Here is a 25,148-nt window from a genome sequence, read left to right as displayed (position 1 = left end):
AAATGGTACCAACCTACCGTCAGCTTTTTATGAGGCTTAAGTAAGTTCCTATCTGTAGAGCACATAAAATAGTGTGCTATATAAGAGCCAGGAATTCTTATTAGGTCATCTAATTCTCAAATCAGCTGAATGTAGGGGGTCCTGTTATGATCCTTATTTTTTAAAGGGGGAAGAGCACACGTCTCCCTTCATGCTGGCTGTCGGGGTCTTAATCTTAAGCTATAATGACTGGCAGAGATGAAGGAGGTCCACTCTTGGGGTTTAAAGGTCTGCCATAGCCATCTGGGACTTCCCAAGAGGCGCTAGTGGTAAAGAACCTGCTTGCCAAAGCAGGATATGTAAGAGAGGTGGGTTCGATCCCTGGGCTGGGGAGATCCCCTGAAGGAGGGCATGGCAACCTACTCCAGTATTCTAACCTGGAGAATACCATGGACAGAGGAGTCTGGTGGGCTACAGTCCATGAGGTCACGAAGAGTCAGACACGGCTGAGCATCTGAGCAGCACATAGCCATCTTGAAATTCTTAATAATTTAATCTTTGAATTTATGCTTCATAAGTGAAGTCCTCTCCTGGTTACCTTCTCACCACCCCAGATGGGTTCCTGGCTGTCTCGTCCCCTGCCTTCGCCACACCAAGCAGCTGCCCTCTGCTTTTCATGGGGACCCGGGAGCAGGGAGAGCAAAGCCGAGGGCATCTGTGAGCAGCTGCGCCCAGTCTTCAAGTATCCCGAGCTGGAGGGCACACGACATGAACCAGCAAATTAAAACCCCACCGCCGATTAAGACAGAGGGCGCAGAATAAAGTAAAGAGCTTTTCTTTTTCTCTTTGAACAAGAGGATTTACATTTTCATTTTGCACTGGATGGGCCTTGCTAGTTATGCAGGTGGCCCTGGGTACATAGCAAGTCATGGGCGGAAATGAAATGGTAGCTCCTTTTCCCTTCAAAACAACAACAGCAAATGCACATGCCAGGTTCAGTCATTCAGGGCAGTCTGTTCTTACTTCTGATCAGAAGGGAGAGACAAAGTCTTTTGATAAAGGCCCTAAGAGTGGGGCCTGCTTGCCGCTTCCCACGATGATGGCTTCCCCGAAGCTTCCTGAGTCCTTATGTGATTTGCATCTTCAATATGTGTTGTTTCCTAGCCAGCAGCCCTGTTTGGTAGTGGAAGATGGAGAAATCTTGTTTTTTGTTTTTCCTCCTTCTGTGGCTGTAATCCCCAACGAAGAGTGTTCTCTTTAAAAGATGCTGTGGGCGACTACTTTATGCAAATATGGGCCTCTCTGTGTCTCGCCAGGCTGGAGTCAGGCCTCCGAGGTCTGGAAGGTGGACTGCGTGGGCTGGGCAGGGAGGCCCTGCCGTTGGGCTCGAAGCTCTCGATGCCACCCTCAGGGCTCCTGGGAGACGACTCAGGCGCAGTGCTAGAAGAGGGTGGGATCTCAGAGTGATGGGGAGGGAGAGCTCCTGGTCAGTCTCACGTCTAAGAGATGAAGACCACTGGGGGCCTAACCAAAAGCAACTGGGGGAGATTGCAGGGTCACTGGAGACAGGCAGCCAGTGCGAGGCCTCAGATAAGAGTATGATGGCCGATGCGCTCGCGTGGGAGCAGTGTCTCCTTGCCTGGGTGCAGGCCGCCACATCCACGACATCGTGAGGATGGAGAGTCCAGAGAGAGCGAGGGACACAGGAAGATGCTGCCAGGGGAGACCAGTCACGGGGAGAGTGGGCCTGGGATTGCACTTGAGTCTGGGGGACAGCCGGGCCTCAGCCAGTTGCCTGACTTTGGACTCCATCCTGTCTTCAGGAGCCTGGTGCCTAAGCAGCTGGGCCAGTCTCGTTTCCAAGCTGGCATCTTGAAACCCCGGATAGCAGTGTGGGCCCTGGGCCCACGGAGGCCTCTGGGCAGCTTTGTTGTTAGTCAGCCTGTTTCCAGCCCTCCCCCAAAGGTATCCTTTCCTGCGCCCCACTGCTCCTAAGAACGGCATCCTCAGGCAGCAAAGCACTCCTCTCCCACTTCTCCATCCACAGCAGGAAGGGTGGGAAGAGCGGGGAGGAGGGCACAAAGACTTAGTGCTTTTTGGTGGGTTTTGCCACATCTCAGACAGGGCTCTAAGATCAGAATCCAGATTAGCATGTTGAACTCCCAACCTACAGTTGAATAATTGAAATGCTTCTTGCTTTTTTTTTTTCACTGTTTTCTAATAGTCATTGACCTGTACTGAGTTCTGTCTATCACCTTGGCCTCCTTGCTGAGCTTTCAACATGCATGGTCCCTTCCTAACCTTTTGTATTGAGATTTAATTTACATACAGCCAAGTGCAAGGAGCATGAAGTACAGATTTTGGTGAGTTTTGATGGATGCGTACACCCATGCGCCTGTCACCCCAGTACAGGAATACAGGGTGTTTCTACCACCCCAAAACGCTTTCTCTCCCTGTTTCCATTTGCCCTCCCTCCCCAACCACAAACAAAGGCAGCCCACTGGTCTGACTTCTGCCTCCACAGATTGTTTCTCTCTTCTCGAACTTTCGACGTAAGTTCTGCTCTTCCGTGTCTCTCTTCTTTTTTAATTATTATTTTCTTACATTTATTTATTTTTAAATGAAGGGTAATTGCTTTACAGCGGTGCGTTGGTTTCTACCAAACACCAACAATCAGTCATAGGTTTGCCCAAGTCCCCCATGTCTCCCTTCTTTGACTCCACGTAGTGTTTACGGCGTTCAGCCGTGTATACTGGTGACTGTTTCTTTCTATTGCTATCTAATAGTCTGTTTATCCTTTGATCCACTGTCGGGCATTCGTTTCAGTTTTTTGGTCGTTATGAATGTCTCCTGTGTGTTTTCACATACAAGCCTTTTTATAGACGTGTGTCTTGGGGAAATACCTAGGAGTGGAATCGTTGGGTCATATGTTAAGTGTATTTTTAACTTTAAAAGCAACCACCAAACTGTTTTTCCAAGTGGTCATATCAGTTTTTCACTCCCACCATGAGTGTGTAAGAGTTCCAATTGCCTCACATCTTCACCAGCACTTGATATTGACATTCTTCTTCATTTTGGCCACTCTAGTGGGTGTGAAATTATGTCTTGTCACTGTGATTTGCATTTCACTGATGACTATAGAGACCTTCACATTTTTTCATGTATATATCATATATATCTTCTGTTTAAATCTTACCCACATTGGAGGAAGGGGCTTGTTTGTCTTATTGCTTTACAAAAGTTGTTAACAGATTCTAGATACAAGCTCTTTGTCAGATATATGTGCTGCAAATCTCTTCTGTCTGTGTCTATGCTATCCCTTTTAATCCTTACAGGAATCCCAGAAGCGGATTCATCTCCACTTTGCTTCAGAGAGGCAGAAACTGAAGCACAGAGAAGCTAAGAAAATGCCCAACGTCACACAGCTACTCAATAGCAGAGTGGGAATGCAGACCCACTGGTGTGTGACTCAGAGCTTTGACATCTGGAAAATTCCAGGGAGAATCTCTCTATACACGAAGACTTGTATTTCCCTAGCAGCCTGGCTACATCAGTGCCTGGACTGGGTTATTTCAGTTCATACTCGCTCCCTCTGCCTTGCAAATACCAGACCATCCTGGGAAGTAGCTGGCTCCTAGAACCCAGTCGGGAGCACTGTCTTTTCGGGAGAATGCCACGAGGCTTTGAGCTGCTCCCATGAAAGACAAACTGTGGGTATTTTTACAGGCCTCTGAGGGTGCTGGCAGGATTACCTCCTGCCAGGAATAACAATGAGGGGCCCAGGCAAGCTTGCTGCCAGCCCTGCTCTGGGAGGCATCTCTGGAGGAGGCCAGCCAGGCAGTGGGAAGGGAAGGCAGCCTGGGAGTAGAAGGCTGGGGCTCAGATATTCATCCACAGCTGCCTCCAAGAAGGGCTGCTGGGTGCCCTGAGGGACTCTGAGCAGAAGGGGCCTCCAAGGTAGTCAGAGTGAAAGGCTGGGAGGTTTGTGAGAGTGGGACAGCCACACCAACCATCAATATGCTAGTCAGAATAAGAAGCCTTAATTGAGGATCCCTGTGTGCCAGGCACTGTGCCTGCATTTGGCATCCCCATTAGATGCTACATATGGTGTGGGTGGTTTGTACTTACTAACTTAATGCTCATAGTAACTCCATGAGATCAATACTAGTAGAATGCCCACAGGAGGAAACTGAGGTTCAGAGAGGTTAAGTAATTTGCCTAACGTCACATCATTTGTAAGCGGCTGAGGTTTGAATAGAGGTTTAGCTGATTCTAAAGCTCAATCACTTAAACGCTCTGCTGCCTTTCTGTTCACAAACTTGTGTCAAATTCTCATTTGTGTCAAGCATTGCACGAAGTGCCTAGACTAGGGGAATATAATGTTGAACAAGACTCATCCCTGTCTTTGGGCCATGTGGTGGGGTGAATGGTGACCTCCCCACTGAAAGATATATCCACATCCCAGAACTTAGGAACATGAGCTCGTTTGACAAGAGGGCTTTTGTAATGTAGTTAAGGCTCTTGAGATCATCTTGGGTTACTTTGGCATGCGTGCTCAGTCATGTCTGGCTCTTTACGACCCTGTGGACTGTGGCCGACCAGGGTCCCTTGTCCATGGGATTCTCCAAGCAAGAAAGCTAGAGTGGGTTTCCGTTTCCTTCTCCAGGAGATCCTCCCAATCAGGGATCAAACTTGTGTCTACTGAGTCTCCTGCATTGCAGGTGGATTCTTTACCACTTGAGCCAACAGGGAAGTTCCTGGACTACCTGGGTGGCCCTAAATCCATGACGACCGTCCTTACAAGAAACAGAAGGGAAGACAGAAGAGAGGAAGGCCGTGTGAGGATAGAGGCAGAGATGAGTTGTATAGCCACAGGCCAAGGGATGCTTGCAGCTCTCAGACACTGCAAGAGGCAGAGTTCTCCTCTTGAGCCTTGAAAGGAGCATTGCTCTTGTGCATTCTGTTCATCAGATCTGACTCACCAGGTCCAGCCCAGACCCTGGAGGGGGTTACTCAAGGGCTTGGATACTGAGAGGTGAGATCACGGGGGCCATGGTAGAGGCTGCCCCCCACCGTGCCTGAAGGCAGGGCTCCCAGCTACTATTTCTCTGACTCTCCCAAGTCACCCGGCTCTGGATTGCAGGTAGACCACGTGGGCTCCTGAGCCAGACTCTTTATACACATCACACCAAGTTGTAACATTTACCCCTCACCTGAACTCAGTAAGGGGAGGTGTTCTCACCCTCATTTGACAGAGGAGGTTACTGAGCCTTAAAAGATGAAAGCCACATGGTAGCATATTAGAATAAACCAGTGGTTCTTGACTTTGGTTGCATCAAAAATTCCCCAAAGAGAGTTTCTAGGCCTCATGCACAGAATTTTTTTGATTCAATAGGTCTAGTGTGGGGCTGGAGAATTTGCATTTCCAAGAAGTTCTCAGGTGAAGTTGATGCTGCAGGTCTGTGGACCTTGCTTTTAGAACCACTGGAGAATCAATGTTGCAGGGACAGTAGAAGCCTGAAATGTTATTGGATTAACAACGTGCGTGTGTGCTAAGTCACTTCAGTCATGTCTGACTCTTTGTGACCCTGTGGACTGTAGCCAGTCCAGTTCCATTGTCCATAGGATTTTCCAGGCAAGAATACTGGAGTGGGTTGCTGTGCCCTTCTCCAGGGGATCATCTCAATCCAGGGATTGAACCCAGGTCTCCTGCATTGCAGGCAGATTCTTTACCATCTAAGCCACCTGGGAAGCCCTGTGGATTAACAGATCAAATGTATTTTATGCCCAAGTCTCAGTCTTGTTGGTTTTAGTTGACTCTATTTGGAGCGCATGGTTCCCCAAAGTCACCATGGAAGAAAAAAGAGCTCAAGAGGGTCTTGTAGAGTAAAGGGCAAGGTCTGGAAGTGGATTTCCTGCCTTTTGCTCACACTCCGTTGGCCAAAACTCAGTCACGTGGCACCAAGCAACTGCAAGGGAGGCTGGGAAATGTAGTCTTCCTAAGGAAGAGGCTATGCTGTGATGAGCACACAGCTGATCAGAGCCAGGCTAGGGCTTGACCTCAGGTGTTTTCCCCCTTTATCTATTGCTTTTTCCCTGGTTCAAGTGCTTTCAGTGGGCTTTCTCACATCAGCCAGAGTCAAGGGGCTTTTTTTCCTGTAAAAATTGAAAAAAGAGAAGAGGAAAGAACAATTTCTTGGGTCTTTCAGAGCATTCTCTTGCCAACAGCATCTTCTGAGGGGCCCAGGTGCTCAGATTAACAGCTGCCAAGCACATTGAAAGCCTGTAGGGGTTTCTTGCACGAATTTCATTTCCACCATCTTAAGCAACACAGGGCCGGCCCCTCCAATGTTGGAGGAGATCCCTGGCTATGCTTCTTCATGGCCTAAAGCCTGGACTTGGGGTCCACAGACAAGCTCCAGGTGGAAAGCCTACTGCTTCTGCTTCCCCTCAACCCCCTCTCCAGACTTTCCAAAGGCAGCTGCCTCCAGGATCTGCTGTTTCTAGTTCTCAAGCCTTTGTTCAGTTCAGTTCTGTTCAGTTGCTCAGTCATGTCCAACTTTTGCGACCCCATGGACTGCAGCACGCCAGGCCTCCCTGTCCATCACCAACTCCTGGAGTTTACTCAAACTCATGTCCATTGAGTTGGTGATGCCATCCAACCATTTCATCCTTTGTCATCCCCTTCTCCTCCTGCCTTCAATCCTTCCCAGCATCAGGGTCTTTTTCAACTAGTCAGTTCTTCACATCAGGTGGCCAAAGAATTGGAGTTTCAGCTTCAGCATCAGTCCTTCCAATGTATATTCAGGACTGATTTCCTTTAGGATTGACTGGTTGGATCTCCTTGCAGTCCAAGGGACTCTCAAGAGTCTTCTCCAATACCACAGTTCTAAAACATCAATTCTTCAGCACTCAGCTTTCTTTAGAGTCCAACTCACATCCGTACATGACTATTGGAAAAATCATAGCCTTGACTAGACAGACCTTTGTTGTCAAAGTAATGTCTCTGCTTCTTAATATGCTGTCTATGTTGGTCATAACTTTTCTTCCAAGGAGCAAGCATCCTTTAATTTCATGGCTGCTGTCATAGCCTTTGTATACACTGTGGTATCTGCCTGAATGCCCTCTATTCCCTCCAGATTCAAGTGACACCAGCTCCCTGAAGCCTTCTTCACTTAGTCAAATGAACATTCAACTTGCCCACACTTTGGACTAGAGGCAGAGGTGGGTCTCTCTGTCTCTGCCTGTGGTCTGGTGTTTGTCAGGGCCTGTGTAGACTCTAAAGGCTCCTGCCTATGCCTGTTTCTTCTTGAAGAACAAGAGATGTTTAAGAGCAAGGGCCACATGGCCTCCTTTACTGTCTTCTTCATTACCTGCAGCACTAAGGTCAGAAGTGTTTCACAGAACATTCCTGTGAAATACAAAACCCTCCCCAGAGGTGAAGAGTGAAGACTCCAGCATGGGTTAGAGTCCCAGCGCTGCTACTTGTGCAAGTTTGGGCAAATTCTTAGCTTTGCTAGACTGCAGTTTTCCCATCTGTACAGATGGACTATTCATGTTATATGAATTCAGTGAAATAATGTACCTAAAGCCCTCTGAACAGTGCCAGGGGCATGGGAAACAGTCAAGAAATGCCAAGCATCTTTCTGTTGTCATCACTACTCTTGTTACTACCTCTCAACCTTGGCACACACTGACCACACCAACTTACTTCCTTGCTGACAGTTTTGGTGAGTTTGCATGTCTGCGTGCTTGCTTTTGCACTTGGTGGTGTAGGTCCCTACTGTCACCCTTTCATTTGTTCACTTAACAAAGTTTCTGCTGAGCTCCCAACTACTCACACCGGAGACTCAACTCAGTCAGCCCTTCCTGGACAGCCCCACCGGATTCACCATTCTTGTTTTGCAGTCCATTTTCTTTTTCTGTATCTCTGTGACTAACTTGATATAGTTAGTCATACTGGATTTTCCCCACTGGATTTAACTGCTCTGAATCCAGTTCCTAATGGGGAGGATTACCTGGAGAAGGAAATAGCAACTCACTCCAGTATCTTTGCCTGGCAGTCCACAGCCCATGGGGTCACAAAGAGTCAGACATGACTTAGTGACTAAACTGATATTATATATGACATGTAGTAGGAGCTTAATAAATATTTGTTGAACAAATGCACAAATGTTACTTATCTCCAAATCTGGCCTCAATGCCTAGGATGTTGTAGGTACTCACCCAGGTTCTCTTTCTCTCACAGGAAACCAAATCACTCTGTATTCATATCACCAAAAATTCCCAGTGGAGGAGAGTCACTTTTAATCAGCATATCTGGAATTTTCACTTTTTTTCCAATCCAGAAAGCTTTCCCTGGTACTGCTTGACCAAGTTTAAAATGATCGGTGGGGCTCTCTGAAAAGTGCAAGAGGATGTCATTTGCACTTGTGTTTCTTGGACCATCTCCAGACTCATGAGACACTTCTTAACTACCATGCTTGCTGACCCACATCAGAACATTTGTCTCAGGGTCTTCTAGAACCCAGGGCCTGGAAATCAAGGAGGGAGGGAGAGAGAGAAAGAGGAAGGAGGGAAGGAAGGATGTGAGGAAGGAGGAGTGCCTTTCCCACTGGCCACATCTGAGAGATAAGGTTTGGAGGCAAAATGATAGTGTTTCTAGTCTAATGGTATGGATAGCGACATTCTGCCCAAACAGCCCTTCAGGCCTTTCTTTCATGAATTGTATTTTTTTGGCAGCTGAGGTCCAGTCTTGCTTCGCAAGCCTGCTCTAAAACTCAGTCTGCCTTCTTTCTATCTTACCGTCTGTAATTGCGTGGTTCGTTGGCCTCTTGGGGTAGCAGGATGGGAGGTTGGCTCCCCCAGGGTGGGAGGTTGGCTCCCCCAGGGTGGTCCAGGGTAGAACTTCTTGTGCTGGTGATGGGACTGGGGACTGGAAGGACCGAGTCTGACTTCCATCCCACGTGGTCCCTTCACAGGGATGTATGAGCTTCTGCCTGTTTATGTCATGGAGGAATTGTATATCATTTTATGGACAGGTTTCTTTTTTCTCTAATACTATCTATGGAAGGTTGTTTTGATGACACAACTTTTACTTCTTCCTAACAATTGTCCTTCCTACAGCCAGGGATATTTTCTGGATATTCACTTTTCTTCCCCTCTATGAAGCAAATATAATATTAAGATTTTAGTATGTGTCAGAGACTTTTTTGGGCTATTTTCACACCTATTGCCTCATTTATTCTTCATGATAATCCTGCAAGGTAGATATTATCTCCAGGTTACAGGTGAGGGAATTGTGGCTCAGAAATTTTAATTTCATGGAGCCGTCAAGTGTCTTTTCATTACACATATAATCTGTCTGCCCCTTTATCGTCCTGCCTTATATCTACTTGCAGGTTCCTTTTCAGGCTATTTGGGCCTTTGGTTTCTTTGATATTACACATGATGTGCCTAGACTGCCGTGCTTTTGTTTCATGGTCTGCTGTAGTAAATGCTTCCAAACCCTGGGCTCAAACACTAATTTGTTTGTAGTTATTATATCCCAGAAGGAAAGGAAAATGTACACTAGGCTTTTTAAAAAAATCTTTCCAGACCCTGAAGGGCTGATTCTTCATGGCTCTTTTGGAGCAGATGTAACCAAGAAATTAATATAGCCATTCAGTTAAATCTTGGCAACCATACTGTTGTCATGTGTCTCCTGCCCCTGTATGCTGATGTTGACAGAGATTCAGAGCTGGGAGGAGGAGTGGTACTTAAAAGAAGGAATGAGGGCCTCTGAAGTGAACAAGAGAATTAAAACCCCATGGAGCCTCACTTAGCAGACGGGAAATTGCAGGTGGCTGCCTCCGGCATAATCAGGTTCTCCTTCAGAGAAGGCAATAGCTTGACATTAGGCGTGGCAGGGGGATTTGCACCAGGAGGTCCTTCAAGAAGAGGAAATCAGCCACCATGGAGGAGCAGCCTGAGCTGGGATCTCTTTACCTTGAGTACCAGGGGCTCAATATCTGCAGAGGTGTGGTGGGAGTGGGCAGGTCCCATGTGATATTCTGCTTCCGGTGGCTCTGAGCTTTTAAAATGGTGATTAATATTATTATTAATAACATTTCCTGATGCAAGGAGAGTGGGCATCCTTTATGAGCACAGGGCTTGCTTCATGGAAAGCACCCAGAAAATGTTTGAATGGTGAATGTTGGTCCAGTCTGGTTAGTTGATACAGCACATCTGGTTAGTTGATAGCTATTTACTAAGTGTCTTCTATGGGGTCCGATGTTGCTCTGGGTGCAGAGGATGAGGGTGAGAGTTCGGCAGCAAACAAAATCCAGGAGACTCCTGCCTCGAGGGAGCTCACCGCCTAGTGGGGACTAGGAATTGAGCCATTAGTTTGAATTTTCTCTCGCTTACAGAGTTGGCCAGCAGCACCCCAGAATTTTCCTCTTCTGTGATAGAGTAGCATTTCTCAACTAGGGGGTGATTTTGCTCCCAGAAAACATTTGACAATGTCTGGAGATAGTTTTGTTTGCCATGAGCTGGGTATGTGTGTGTTGCTAGCATGTAGGAGGTAGAAGCCAAGGACGTTACCTGACATCCTACTGGGCACAGGGCAGCCCCACCTCAAGGACTCACCCAGCCTCCAATGCCAACCGTGCTGAGCTGGACACCGAAGGGGCTTCTCAGCCAGTGACTGCTTTTCCCAGCTTTCTGTGCAGCTGGGTGTGGTCATGTGACTGGTTCTTGCCAATGGAGTGTGAACAGGAGTGCAGTGCCCACACCCAGGTGCAGGGCTTTTAATAAGCACATACACCTCTTTCTGCTTCCGTAGGTTGGAGGAAGAGAACAAGGCCCCAGGTGACAGCAGAACCACCTGGGGCCCTAAATCACACCCGGGAGAGCTGTCTCCCCACCAGAGATGCTCTCCTTAGACTGTCATGGGAATAAGAAATGGACTGTAGTTTTTAAAACTTTTATTTATTCCTTAATTGGAGGATTACTTCACAGTGTTGTGTTGGTTTCTGCCACACATCAACATGAATCAGCCACAGGTATATACATACGTCCCCTCCCTCTGGAGCCTCCCTCCCGCTTGCCGCCCGACTGTAGCACTGTAATCCTATGCATTTCTGGGTCCCTCAGCGATAGCCATTTAGTCTACCCAGACTACTGTGGTCTTGTCCATGGCTCTTCCATGATAAGAACAGCCAACATTTATTGAGCATACACTATGAAGCAGACACTAAGTTTTTAAATGTAAGATCCGATTTTATCATCACACCAGCCCTATGAAATAGGTACTATTATTATCCTTGTTTTACAGATAAAGAAGCAAATGTCCAAGGAAGTAAGCAGTGTATGTAAACACTATATGGGAGTTTCATGCCAGATTTCAGTTTCAACCACTGGGAACCAGTTCCTTTCCCCATCCTTAATACCTCTTCACTTGAGCATCATCATTTCCTCTTGGGGTCACCGTTACTGTTCTGTCTTTGGCCCTTTGCCTCCATTCTTTCCATTCTGGACACTGCAGACAGACTGACTTTTGAAAAACCAAATCTGAACCTACTTCTTTCCTGCCCAGCCTCTTTCCCTGACTCCCCACTGCCCCCAGGATAAGTATACCCTCCATGCCAGGGCAGAACTGTCCCCCTGTGGCCTCCCCCAGCTTCCTCTCCTTCCTTCATCATCTCTTGCTCTTTCCCCTTTAGGCCATGTTCCCTGAGCTTCAGCCACACTGCAAGAGGAAAGGATTATTCTTTACCCAAAATTATTCTTGCTTTGCAGAGAGAATCGCAGTGAAAGTAACAAGCTTCCCCTGTGTATTCTCAAGAGTTCAAGCAAGGATTGTTTGACCATCTCCCGGGAACACGGTTGAAAGGATTCTTATATTGGGTGGGAAGCTCATTCCAACCAGCCATTGCTATGGTTCTTCAAAACACAGCTAATTGCATAATGTAAAATGAACCCAGTTTTTCAACTACGTTCAGCTCTCAGATTCTATTTGTTCTATTAAAGACCATATTGACTTTGGAGAGTAATTTGGCAGTCTTACACTAGAGCAACTTTACTCCTAATTATACTCCCCAGAGAACTCTCATGTGCGAAAGAGAAATGAACTATTTGTAATGCAAAAAAAAGAACTGCTAAGCTAAATGTCCATCCACAGGAGGATGGACAAAATAAACTCATACAAAGAGTATGATGGAGGAGTGAAAATAAATGAACTAGAGCTCCGTGTAGCAAATACAGATGAAGCTCAAAAACATAATGCTCAGCAGAAAAAGCCCTTTGAAGAAGGGTAGGGTAGAGTATGATGTCATAAATAATATGTTGTGCCAGTCAGAGTTCCAGCAGGAAACAAAAGGCATGCTTGGAATTCTAAAGAGCAGGAAAGGAAAGTGCTGTTCAGAGGGGTGGCAGGTGTGATAGATTGTTTCGTGGCCACAGATTCCTCCCATTCCATTAGGTATTCTCCCTTTGTTGCTCCTTTCTTCCAGAGGTGGAATTATTTTTCCTCCCCTTTTCATTGGGACTGATTTTGTGACTTGTTTGAATGAGTAGATTGTGGTGAAAGTGACTTGGAGTAAATTCCAGAGGCCTTGAAATTTCTGCCTTCACCCTTTTGGAATGCTTCTGATATCACATAGAGAAGGCTGCTGGAGGCATCATGGAAATAAAGGCCCAACCACCAGCCAACACCCGCCACCAGACACATGGGTGAGGCCATCTGGGACCAGCTGGCCTCTAACTGACCACCAGTTGGTTATAAATGTATAGTGAGTGAGTCCAGCCATGACCACTTTGATCAGAAGAACTTACTAGCTGAGCCCTGCTCAAATTACCAACCCACAGAATTATGAATTTTATAAAAACTGGTTAATGTTTCAAGCCATCAAACCTTAGAGTTGTTTCTTTTTTAAACCTTTTTTATGGAAAAATTGTTTATTTATTTATTTTTGGCTGCGCTGGGTCTTCACTGCTGCGATGCAGGCTTTTCTCTAGTTGTGGCGAGCAGGGGCCACTCTTCATTGCGGTGTGCAGGCTTCTCGTTGCAGTGGATTCTCTTGCGGCGGAGCACAGGCTCTAGAGCATAGGCACAGTAGTAGTGGCACACAGGCTTAGCTGCCCCGTGGCATGTGGGATCCTCCTGGACCAGGGATTGAACCCCTGTGTCCTGCATTGGCAGGAGGATTCTTCACCACTGGACCACCAGGGAAGCCCCTAGTGTGGTTTCTTATGAGTATATAATTAACCTAAAAGAGTTGAAGAACCAAGAAGTACCGAGACCTCCAGGAACTAGCAAGGTGGGAGTTCCCGCAGCAGAGCGGCAGTGTTGTTACAGGAACCCTGTGGGGGCTGGAGCCTCAGAGGGGGCTGCCCCAGAACCCCCAAACCACAGAACTGCAGCTGAGACCGAATAGTGGGGAGAAGGAAGTCCTCCAATCTCTCTCTCTTCTTCCCTCCAGTTTCCTTCCAGGCCTTCTTTTTGGCTGAGCCTAGCCAGAAACCAGGAAGCAAGGAGACCAGGAGATGTCATTTTGGAGCTGGGGGTGGAGGCGAGCCTCCTTGGGCACAGAGAATCTGGGTGGGTCTGAGGCAAACGGAGAATAACTAGGACATGCATTGTTTCTGAACAGCAGACTGTAAGAACATTGAAGGGAAAGACAACCTGCTCATCAGCATAGATTCTCTAGGGAAGAGGGTTTCTAGCTTAAAGAAGGTACAACGCATTTCACAAGCATGTTTCCATATATCCTGCATGTGGGAAGAAAGGAAAGGCATTTTGGGGCAGTCTCACTGTTCCTGACCCTCCACCACATTTTTTCACAGAAAGAAAAAGTGAAAATTTTAGTTGCTTACTTGTGTCTGACCCTTTGCGACCCCATGGATTGTGGCCTGCCAGGCTCCTCTGTCCACAGGATTCTCCAGGCAAGGATACTGGAGTAGGTTGCCATTCCCTCCTCCAGGGGACTTTTCCCAACCTAGGGATCAAACCCAAGTCTCCTGCATTGCAAGTGGATTTCTTTACCATCTGAGCCACCAGGGAAGCCCCAGCCATGTGTAAACTAAGTGGAGATTCTCTCCCACCAGAGTTAAGGAGTCAATTACCTCTTCTTCCCAGATAAGAGAGTCAGAGGCTGAGGAGCGGCCTCAGGCCCTGTTGCTTGGCACAAGGGCTGTTGAGTTTCAGATTCAAGTCTGTCCACCTTCTTTACCTTTGTCTGGATGAAAGACTTCCCAGTGTCACGGAAAAGTACATGGATTTTGCCCACATCTCTCTATTAGGTCCTTCCCTCTGTTTCTCCCTTCTTTTTCTTTGCAGTTGAAGATGGAAGAAGTGATCAAATGATCCCAGAATACTATTTGTCTAAAAGAAAGGTTTAAGATAAAATAGGGTGTGAGAGGCCTGCCATTTTAAAAATAGGCCCCATAGCACCTGGCCGAGGTGGGAGCCAGGATTGGGGTGATGGATAGGAATGTTTTCCAAATTCAGCTGTCAAAGCCAGGCAATCATCTCTGTCTCCTGGGTGGAAAGTGATTTACAATTTTCCTCTTTAGTGGCATCTTAAGACAAACAGGCACTTTTGTTTCCATGGAGAACCCACTCTTCGCGAAGGTAAATTGCCTGCCTTTCCTCTCTCCTATCTCTTTCTCTCTCTCCTTCTCTTTTTCCTTCATCGACTCCTCAGATTCCTCTGCCTTCTCCTCCTTCCACTCAGCTTCCTGCCAGCAGCGAGCAGAACCAGAGCTTTTGCTCTCCCAGGGGAAGGGCAGTGGGTGTCCGCCCCTGGGGAGGGGTCCTCAGAAGCCTCTGTGGGGCGGTGTGGGGGGCTGCTGGGAAGTATCACCCTAGGTCTTCGGACTGTTGCCTTCCTGCCAGCTTATCTGGCAAGGAGCTCAGAGTAGGGGAGCAAGGCCAGCCCCAGGGCCCGGTTGTTGCTGGTCTCGGGTCCGGCTCCAGCTCCGGGCCTCGTAGCTGCGTGGCCCCCAGGCATCTCACTTCATCTCAGTTTCTTCACTTGCAGAGTGAGAATCAGTCTGCCCAGAGCCGTGATGAAAAGACGCTGGTGAGGGCGGTAGAGAGATTCCTTCCCGCTGGTCATCCAGATCACTCAGCTGACACCTCTGCCGTGCGGCCCTGAAGTGTATTACCAGCCATCGAAGTGGAGCCCTAGGAGGCCCGCCGAGAGCCGTGGGCTCGGGCAGGTGGAGCGGGCGGGGCCCTGTGGCTCTGTCTTTACCATTTCTGGCTGGGGAGTTTTCAGAAATGCCAATACCTGTGGAGAGCGGTGCCTGGGTGCTTAAACCAAAGGGGAAGCTAAAGCTAGTCTCCGGTGTGTGTCTGCTGCCTGTGAGGAGCTCTGAATGGGTGCCTCTGAGTGTGTTTGTATAGTGTGAAGGTGGGTCTGTGCACACGTACACGCTCCTGTGTCTCTGTGTCTGTGACTGGACAGTATGAAGATGAGTCTGTGCGTACACATGAGCGTCTGTGTGCGTGTACATGTATATAGTAGGTAGGTCTGTGTACACGTAAGCACGCCTACATGTGCACATGGCAATCGTGTGTGTGTATGAGTGTGTGCATGCGCACCTTCCCCCTGGGTGGGTGGTAGGCAGTTTGAACAACAGCCACCACTTATTTTGCATCCAGCTAGAGGGTCCAGTTACAGAATGAATCCTTAGCATATGGTCAGAATGTTCAGATGTTCAGCGGAGTGGATGAGGCTGGTCTGGGCAGCTTGGTGCCTTGAGCAGAAGCCCCTCTATCCACATACTGCTGGTGTGAGAGTGAGGTCTTTGCCTGCGAGCAGCTTTGTTCCCTGTGGCCTCGTTCTGCTCTGAGATGGGACCTGGTGGCCGGAAACTCAAACTCAGGTGATCACGCATTTCCAGAATCTGTCTGATTTTAACCAGGGTTTCGCTGTGGGTAACTGTGTGTGTGCTCTTGGCTCCAGGTGAGTTTGTGCTGATGCGTCTTTCCTTTTATCCCTCCCCCTCCCCTCCTTCCCTCCATCCCTCTCACACACACTGTGCATCTTCTCTTTGCCAGGCCCTGTGCCATGGGCTAAGGATGCAAAGATGATTCAGAAATAGTCCCCATCAGTGAGAAACAGCCAGTGTATTTTGGGGAAAAGATAAAGCAAGCTGCAGTAACTGAATGCAGCAGTGGAGGAGACACAGCACATTCTGGGGGCAAAGAGGGGAGCCCCTAATCTCAGGGGCCCCATGAAAGCCTTCCAGGATATAGTGATGCTTGAACTGAGTCTTAAAAGTCAAGAAATTCACCAGCTTTGTCAGGATAGTGGCTGCCTTTTTTTTTTTTTAGGAGATGGTACTTTGGGGCATAGGATAGTCATCTACTCCTGTTTGGAGGATTCTAAGAGGTCATAGGATCTTGATTAAAAGTGACTTGTCTGAGGCTTCCCTGGAGGCTCAGTGGTAAAGAGTCTGTCTGCCGATGTAGGAGACACGGTTTGATCACTGATCTGGGAAGATCCCACATGCTGCAGACCATCTGAGCTCATGCACCACAAGTGCCGAGCCTGTGCTCTAGAGCCTGTGAGCCGCTATTACCGAAGCCAACGACCCCTAGAGCTTATGCTTTGCAACAAGAGAAGCGACTGCAATGAGAAGCCCACACACTGCGGCTAGAGAGTAGCCCCTTCTCACTGCAGCTAGAGAAAAGCCCACGTAACAACAAAGACCCAGCACGGCCAAAAAATAAATAAATAAAATTATATTTAAAAAATGACTGGGCTGTGATCCAGCTTTGTGCCTGAAAGATGATGAAGTGGGGTGGTGAGCAGGGCAGGGCCAGCAAGGATTAGCAAGAACTGCCTCCTCTATCTGCCTATTTGGACTCCCCAGGGAGGAAAGAGTGAGTGTGGAGGATGGGGTGAGCATTACAGAGCACCTACTGTGTGCCAGGCACCTGTTGCCTCATTCTGTCCTCACCAACAGCTCCATAGGCGGGAGGATGGCTAACCCCATTGACAGCTGGGAAAGTTAAGTCTCAGGTCTCAACCCAGGCAAAGGACAGGACTCTGAATCCCAGTCCAGGTGGCTCAGATCCCCAGCCTGTGCCTCTTTGCAGCCAACCCCATTACCTATGAGAATCTTCTATAGAGAACATAGCATTGTGGCCAATAGACTTCTTATCAAGGATCATAAACTTGGAATTCAATATAAAGTCACTACTAATTCCCCCGTTCCCCAGCCCAAGAATAAAAACCCAAATGCCTGCCCGTTTTGGAAAAAATAGCATGCCTTGCTGGGACAGACTATTAATAAGCATCCTCATGACATCAGTATTGCCGGCTCTTTCTCTTGAGGAGCCAGGATGCTGCTTATTTGCATACTGCTTTGCATTCATTTGCATCCACTCTCCATATGCAAAATCAAATGCAGCTAATTAGTGCAACTTTGTTACAATGAGAAGAAGGCCCGGCCTTCTGTGCCAGGGCATATGGAGCCCAGAACAGGGACCCACACCACCCAAAGTCAGTTACATCTTTGGTCAGATGCACTGGAGAGTTGAGAGGGAGATTCACACACTGAACGAAAAATAGGGTGGCTGAGTATCATTATTTTTCAAATATTGTCCCTTTGGAGTAACTATGGCAGAGAGAGAGGGTGAGAAGGGAGAGAGATGGAGAGAGAGGGAGAGATCAAAGGATGTGGCAAGAACTCTGCTTCAGGCAGGCTATCATTGGAGAAAGAGAATGGAATTTGGAGCCCAAAGACCTCAGATGAAGTTAGCATTGGAGTTTGGCTTTGCTGCTTACAAGCCATGGGACCTGGTACTTCTTGCACATGTAAGGATTAAATGGGGAAAAAATGGATAAGAATGAACTTTGCAAATGTCAAGGCACAGTATAGATTTTCAGGCTTCCAGGCCAAGCTGTGTTGTGACAGAAGGCATCACCAGGGTCAGGTCAGGACTGAGACTCAGTCTTATGGGGTCCAGATCTCAGATCCCGGGGAAAATGTATCTATATCTACATCTAAATCTATGTTTGTATCTCTGTTTCTATCTGTCTCTAGAAGTTAGCATTCAATGAGCACATAATACAGACCAGACACTGTGTTAAGCACATCACAATTATTATTTCAGTTAACAAACACTCCGAGAGGTCTAAATTATTATGACCCCATCTTATAGATTTCACCCAGGCAAAATCATAGTTGTCAAGCACATCAAGATATTCTTGTCAAATGATTAGCACTCTGTCTTCTGAGCGATGACAGTGACATTCACAGTTTGCACTGCCCCATCCAGCCCTCCCCACCCTCCCACTTTTTTCAGCTTTGTGTAGACTATGGTCTTTGTACTAAATTACTTCTTCTTTCAGATTTGCCTCTTTGGGATTATTTTGATTTGGTCTTGGCTTTTACTCTATGCTATCTGAGGACTCTTTTTTTCTCACCTGGTCATTTTGATTAGACTTGACTATTTCAGCTCCATAGTTACATTTCATTGCTTAGGATAGTCTCTGCAGAGAACAGCTTCCATCGACTAAGGCAGACTGCATGATGATTCACAAATAGTCACTGCATCTCATGGAGGTAGGATGATGCTACCTGAATGTATAGCCCAGCCTTGTAGTTTTTCTCTGGCCAATGACATGTAAGTGGAAGCAATACCTGTTACCACCAGGCAGACATGTGGTTTGTTATCTGTTTCTTTCACCTCTGACCTGTGTACTTGCGTTCTCAGTCGTGTCCGACTCTTGTGACCCCAAGGATTGTAGCCTGCCAGGCTCCTCTGTCCATGGGACTTTTTCTGGCAAGAATACTGGAGTGGATTGCGTTTTCCTTCTCTGGGGATCTTCTCAACTCAGGGATCGAACCCTTGTCTCTTGCATCTCCTGCATTGGCAGGCAGATTCTTTTACCCCTGAGCCAGCAAGGAAGCCCCTTTCTGATCTGATGCTGAAGTATATTCTAGACAGAATCTGCTCCCGCAACTAAGTCCTGGAACTTCTGGTGGGCAAGCCATGTGAATAAGAAAGAAATCTCTATTGTTGCAAGCCTTCATGCCATGGAGGATCATTCAGTTCAGGAGACAACAGTTTATCCTGGTGGAAACATTCTTTCTATTGAATATTACAAGATTAGTGCTCCCCTGAGCAGACTAGTTATACTGTAGATAGCTGGTCACTTATCCCAATGATATTGTCAATACTGAAAATATTTTGTAAAACTTCCATTTTGTGAACTGCTTTAAAATGATAAAATTACTACTTTTGTTGATAACAGCTAATGCTTTACAAGCATTATCTTATTTAATCTTGACAACAGCCCCATGAGGTATGTTCTCTTAATTTCCATTTTCCAGACCAGAGAAACACAACCTCAGAAATGCTCGCTAATGATTCAAGATCGCACAGTTAAGAGGATGGTCAAGACTCAAATCTGCATTCTTCAGAGGCACAAACCCTAATGCCATTATTTTCTGCTCATACTTTACCTACCAAAATGGATATTTACAAGCTGAGTCATACACCTGACTCATCAGAGATGACTACAGAAATTTTGGCTGCTTAAGAAAAATCAAAATAATTATTAAGTAATGAGAATTACATTGGATTTGGTATTAGGAGCTATGGGGTCAGTCTGCAGCTGTTTCTTACAAACAACCTTATTATGTAACCTTGGGATACATTTTTTTCCCTTGCTCTGTCCCCTGGTGTTTTCATCTGTAAAGTGGAGCACTTCACTTCAGACCACCTGGCTCATGGATCTGAAGGATGGGATCCTTATTTCCCTGAAATGTATGCCAAACATTGTATGTGTATTTTTCCCCCCATGGGTAGAGGATCTGTGCTATTCATGAGGTCCTGGAAAAGTCCTGTGACACCCTAGAGAGGAGGAACTTGAACTCTCTTGGTTGAGTATGACTTACCCTTTTGCCAGAAGAAGTGGGTGTAGAGGCAAGGAGATCTCAGTCTGACTAAATCGCAGTTGAGTTGCATAAGTTGAGTTTCAGTTTTATCAAAGGATAACTGGAAGGCAAGCTGTATCATTTTATTAAAAATAATCATTAAAAATGTTTCTGTCTCACATTCCTGTGGCTCCTTGCTGCTTACGCTGCACAGAAGCCATTCTTTTGTCTCCCTGGCCAGGGACTGTGTCATTAGTTGTGGCTATTGGTCACTTCCTGTCTCACTCAGCCAAATAATCATGTTATTTTGACTGGGATGAGAATGGGTTCAGAGCTGTGAACTTAGCCTCACAATCACTGGCAGATTCCTTTCCTGGAATGTGGGAGGAAAGGAAAACAGAGCAGGAAAATAGCATTCATGGAGCCTCTACATGAACCAGGCTCTGCCGGCAATTCATTCATTGTGATATAGTCATGCGCGTCTCTTTCTAACCAATATTTATTGGGTACATATCCTCCCTTGGTTCTGGGGATAGAAAAGTGAACAATCAGACAAAAGAGCCCCCACATTTCTGGTATTTATGTCCTGGTGGGAGAGACAAAAAAAATATTAGTCAAATCTATGTTTCACATGTTCTACTTCAGGGCAGGATGGCAAGATGTTCTGCATAGTATAACCTCAATATTAAAGATGAGGAAACTACAAATTGGAGACGTGAACTGACTCAACCCAGGGTCATATAACAGGTAACAAGGAAGACTTGAGCTTTCCAAGTTAGATTTTTCTGATTCCCAGATTACTTCCCCCACAGAAGTCTGTGTGTGTGTGTGTGTGTGTGTGTGTGTGTGTGTGTGTTAGTCGCTCAGTCGTGCCTGACTTTTTGTGGCTCCATGGACTGTACCCACCCAGGCTCCTCTGTCCATGGAATTCTCCAGGCAAGAATACTGGAGTGGATAGCCATTTCCTTCTCCAGGGAATCTTCCAGACCCAGGGATTGGGCCTGAGTCTTCCCATTGCAGGCAGATTCTTTACCGTCTGAACCACCAGGGAAGCCTCAGAAAACAGCGGTCACAACTTAAAAGCCTATCCTTCAGTTGTGAGTCTTTGAGACAAATGTTCTTGAGGCTAATTCCATCCTGATGGAGATCTGAGTTTATGTAGAGAAAGCTGACTACTGTCTTTGCATCCGGTTGGAAAGCTTGAGACCATTATATATTCAAACCATTTTCTGCCCCCTTCTCTCTTTGCTTCTTTTTGGGTTCTAGTTACTCACATGTTAGACAGTGCTTGACTTTGTCCCAGGTCTCAGTGCTCCTACATATTTTCCCTCCATGTTTTTAAATCTCTTTTGTTTGGGTTGGATAGTTTCTAATGATCTGTCTTCTATTACATATTTATGGCTGTTTTCTTCATTCCTTATCTGCTCCTTCATTGATATCTTATTTTAAACTTTTGTCGGATAATTACTATATCCTTTCCTATGCAATGACCTTTTCTATTGCCTGACCTTTTCCTGAGTATGCATTCCTCTTTTCTGTCTCTTTGCATGTATAGTAATTTTTGGTTGAAAACTGGATATTGCAGATAATATATAATAGTACATCTGTATTCTGCTGTGTTCTTCTGAGGATTATTGGATTTGGATTATAGTAAGCACTCAACTTGCCTGGATTCAAAGGTACATAGCACCTGAGAGTTTTCCTCTATTCTTATGGCTTTCCACTACTGCGCCCTTAGCCTGGCTCTCTGCTCTCTCCCAGGTGCCTGTGTAAGTTGGTTATTAGCAAGAATTTGGGCAGTAATGGGACTCACATTTTCAGTAGTTCTTTTTTTTCCCCAGGATTTCCCTCCTAGTTTCCGGTTTGTCTGCTAACCTCAGGTCCTATCTACTGACATGTCAAGCCCATAAAGCTAGTTTTCTGCTACCCAAGCTATGCAAAATTGATCAAACACAGAGTTAAAGATGATCACATTCTCCAAGCAGGAATAGAGACCCAGATGTAGAGAACAAATATATGGATACCAAGGGGGGAAGGGGATGGGTGGGAGGAATTGCGAGAGAGGAATTGACATAGATATATACTATTGATTGCTGTTTTTCAGGCACTCAGTCATGTCCAACTCTTTGCGACTCTATGGACTGCAGCATGCCAGGCTTCTCTGCTTTCACTGTCTTCCAGAGGCTGCTCAAAGTCATGTCCATTGGATCTGTGTATAAAATAGATAACTAATGAGAACAAACTGCATAGCACAAGGAATTCTGCTCAGTGCTCTGTCGTGGCCTGAATGAGGAGAAAGTCCAAAAGGGAGGGGGCATATGTATGTTTATGGCTGATTTATTTGGCTGTACAGTAGGAACTAAGACAGGTGTTCCCAAGTGGAGTGGTGAAGAGCCCACCAGCCGACGCAGGAGATGTGAGTTCAATCCCTGGGTCTGGAAGATCCCTTGGAGAAGGAATGACAACCCGCTCTAGCACTCTTGCTTGGGAAATCCCACGGACAAAGAAGCCTGGCAGGCTACAGTCCATAGAGTTGCGAAAGAGTCGGACATGACTTAACCAGCTAAACAACAACAATAACAAACTAACACAACATTGTAAAGAAACTATACTCCAATAAAAATTGATTTAAAAAAAGAAAACAACAAAGCAAAACCACCCAGAAAACTCACAGATTTCACCCTCTGCAGCTCTGCCTTTGAAGAATAGGCTTCTTTCTGATTTCTCCATGCTTTTTCCTGGTCCCTCGGCATCTCTTTAAACGTGTATCCTTTAGTGTCAGCCAGGGATTTGGGCAGAGATTACAGTCAGCACTTGAATCTCACTACTTCTGTCATTCTTTTGTTGCCAGGAATTCCTCCTTAAATTTTCACCTGCTTTCCTAGCCCTGTATTCTGATTTCTGGTACCCTGGGTCACAGAGGATGTGGGTTTTCACAGTTGCAGCCCTGGTGACTGTGGAGCAGTTTTGGGTCAGGAAGCCACAAGTTCCCAATTCTTTTCCTTACAGTTGTGGGTTTTTTTTTTTTTTAATTAAGCTCTTCTCTGGCTTCTGCTTTTGGATGCTTTCCAAAGCCTTTAAGGAATTTTTGTTTTTACTTGGTTTTTATAATAGTCATCCGCAGGAGGAATCATGTGACTATTCCATTCTTGGGCTGTTGGTTCTACTTGGATTTGACTCCGAGAAAAATGTAACGTGTTCAGGGTGGGGTGACGTGTCTGTCTACTTCAGACATCTTGCTGAGCTGAGTCTCTTCTTTGACCTTTGGTCTCATTTCATTTCTTTTAGTCTTCTGTGTAAGTTATAGAGGCTGTCCCCAAGTAATGTGTAAGGAGGTTGGGGCTCTATACACAGTTGAGCTAGAGGAAGCAGAGAGGCAATAGGGATCAGAACCCTTCCTATAAGGAGAAGTCAGCATCACTGGGGTGACGAGTGGATGGACCTGCAGGAACTTTCACAGTTTAATGCTGAGTAACATGCTGCCAGCCATTGTGCTGCTGTTCAGGTGCCATTTGCTTTGCAATACATTGATTTAGAGATGTAAGGCTGCATGTCATGGAAAACACCTGTCTGCTTTCTTTTGCAAACCCAAGTTTATTCAACCCTGTCACTCTCCTCTCTCGAATCTATGACCGGCATGTATTGTTTTTGCCTGCCAAATACCTACCCTACCTTCTGGTCCAACATTCCAATTTTTCCTTGGGGAACCATCTTGGAATCAACCGCATAAGCTGTGATTGAGTGGGGCTGGGCCTGTGTTCAGGCTAATTAGAATATCCCCTCCTCTGAATACAATCATTAGTTAAAGCATGAGATGTGATCCAAGTTGGTCCACTGAGATTCATTCCCCAGACTTTTGTTAGAAACTTAGGGAAGAAGAAGTCCTTCATTTGGAACTGATGAGAAGATGGGATATAATCTTTACTAACTTTACAGCAGGGCTTCCCTGGTGGCTCAGATGGTAAAGAATCATTTGCCTGTTATGCAGGATACACAGGTTCGATCTTTGGGTTAGGAAGATCCTGTGAAGAAGGGCATGGCAACCCACTCCAGTGTTCTTGCCAGGAGAACCCCAAGGACAGAGGAGCCTGGCGGGCTACAGTCCATGGGGTTGCAAAGAGTCAAACACAACTGAGTGACCAACAAACATATGCAACTTTATAGTACCAATAACTGCAGATAAAAATAAAAAAATAAAATAAAAATGTAGAGATGGCCCTTTGTCCTTTCAATCCTATTTCTGGATCTATGGACGCTGCCTTGACATCTCTTGGCAAAAGTCTGTTTCAGAGAAACCAACACAAGAGAAATTAGACTCGAGAGATGAGATAAGGCATTCATTTGGGCTTCTGAAAGCAGATACGCCTGGCATTTTTACAGCTAAATTTATACCTAGACTTTTTAGTTACCTAAGCCCTTAAATTTCTTTTATGCTTATGCCAATTTGAGCTGCATTTCTGTCGCTTATAACCCAAGGAGTCCTGCCTGAATAATAGCAATTCATTGTCTCTTCAGCCCCTACAGGATGAGATTAGAACTTATGGGCTTCACCGTTGTAGTGGGTTGAATAGTGTCCCTTTAAGATTCATGTCAGCCTGGAACCTCACAATGTTATCTTATTTTGAAATAGGGTCTTTGCAATAATTAGCTGGGGGCCCAAAATCCAATGGTTGCTATACTTACAAGAAGACATGGGAACACACAGAGACACAGCACAGATGAAGATGGAAGCAGAGATTAGAGGGAGGCACCTATAAAGTAAAGGAATTGAAAAACTGCCAGGAGCCAGCAGAATTTGGAAGAGGCAAGGATGGATCCTTCACTAGACCCTTCAAAGGAGCAGGACACTGCCAACACCTCAATTTCAGTCTTCTGGCCTCCAGACTGTGACGGTCTAAATTTCTGTTATTTTATACCACTCAGTGTGTGGTAATTTGTTATGCCAGACCTAGGAAATTAATGCAGTGATCTAACTCCTACTTATTTTTCCAGCCTCCTTGTAGAGACAACAGGTCATCATGGACAATAGCGCAGACCTTGAAACTGTGCTTTCTGGATTCAATTTTGGGTTTTTCACACTAACCTTTCCAAGGCACATTTGTTTAAGGGAGTTAACGATGCACTTCTTAAGGCTGTTGTGAGAATAAAATGAGTCTATGTTTAAAGGCATCTAAAGCAGTTTTGGGCACAAATGATACATACAGTAAATGATGGCTGTTATTATTATTGTTGTTATTATGTATTTACAAAACCTTCACCACTGTCTCCTGCTACATTCGCAAAAGTGC

Source organism: Odocoileus virginianus, chromosome 15 (genome assembly GCF_023699985.2).
Source record: "Odocoileus virginianus isolate 20LAN1187 ecotype Illinois chromosome 15, Ovbor_1.2, whole genome shotgun sequence".
In the NCBI taxonomy this organism is placed as follows: domain Eukaryota; kingdom Metazoa; phylum Chordata; class Mammalia; order Artiodactyla; family Cervidae; genus Odocoileus; species Odocoileus virginianus.
Note: the sequence above shows the minus strand (reverse complement) of the source record.